Genomic DNA, 1,222 nt, shown 5'->3' with positions numbered 1-1,222 from the left:
CTCCCCTCTATCTCCACTATTAAAATGACCCGACCGAATGTTATCAAAACAAACACTGTAAATGATACCAAGTCCTTTAAAGATTACTGTCCCAGATGTTATTTCTTGGCATAGGTGATCTTCATGGCAGGGGATTGTGTGATTTTGAATCCTTGTAAAGCATCCCTGGCAGTACCAGCCTTTTCATCATTTTCAAATTCAGCAAAGGCAATGTCATGTCTCCCAGGTACCTAATGTACTTCCTTGAAACCAGGGAACTGATTAAGCAGCATGGATAACATCATCTCATTAGTCCCTTCTAGTAAGTTATTAAGGAATAAAATATAGTTTGGAGGGTAATCAGGGAACTTGGGGATTTGGTTTTGTATTTCCTTGGGTATTAGCTGAATTTGGCATTCCCTGGCCAGGATTTTTGTTTGCAGTTGTTGCAATCTGTTCCACAGTTTTAGCTTTTTTGTTTTCTGTGTCATCAAAAGTGCCCAGCATTTTAGATATTATATCAGAATCTGTTTTTGCATACTGAATTCGCATTGGTTTACCATAAAATGGAAATCCTTGTAACTGCCTCAAAGCATTTGTGGATGAGCCCAGTTCCTTAAATATGACAAAGGCCTGCCCCTTATCTTCATGGTCTTTAAAGCCACAATATCCACCACATGGCCAAACTGGGTAAACAGGGCATAGAGGGAGCTCTTCAATTCTTCTTTTTTAATTTTGTCATTCATATTGTTGATATAAATGTTATGATTTGGTCTGATATCCATGTTTGGGTAATTCTTTGAATAGCCTGAGACCTACGCAGTCTCTAGGAAGAATCAGAGTCCACAGTCAGGTTTCCTTTGGCCAATTTACAACAGAGAGTAAGTTGGTGAATAAATATTTAATTATTGCAACCAAAACCCTGAAAGACCTACCTCCAAATAGAATGTTTTGCATTCCCGAGGCATACTATATGGATATATCCTTTTTTAAAAATCCATTTGCAGCTGTCCTTTAAAGGAAGAAAATGGAAAACAAAAGAATTATCCACACATATACCTGCATCACATGAAAGCTGCTTACAACCTTCTGCCACCCAGCATTACTCTAGAGACATTTTTCCATGAAAATCGGAAGCTTCAAGGTTTAAGAAAAGTAAAAGTAGTGAAGTAGCACTACCCAGGAGGCCAACATACTAGCTAGCTGTACTCTCTTCTCATCTTCCCGCTGCAATCAAATGACA

At 38.5% G+C, this 1,222-nt stretch overlaps 1 pseudogene; it reads right to left on the bottom strand.

Moving 5' to 3' along the window:
* Positions 1–98: 98 nt before the first annotated feature.
* On the bottom strand, positions 99–764 carry LOC103254009 (annotated as a pseudogene).
* Positions 765–1,222: the final 458 nt, after the last annotated feature.

The sequence above is a fragment of the Carlito syrichta genome, unplaced genomic scaffold (assembly GCF_000164805.1).
Source record: "Carlito syrichta isolate Samal-C Ts95f unplaced genomic scaffold, Tarsius_syrichta-2.0.1 Scaffold261654, whole genome shotgun sequence".
Taxonomy (NCBI): Eukaryota; Metazoa; Chordata; class Mammalia; order Primates; family Tarsiidae; genus Carlito; species Carlito syrichta.
The sequence above is the reverse complement of the archived record's forward strand: the minus strand, read 5'-3'. Positions and strand labels throughout refer to the sequence as shown.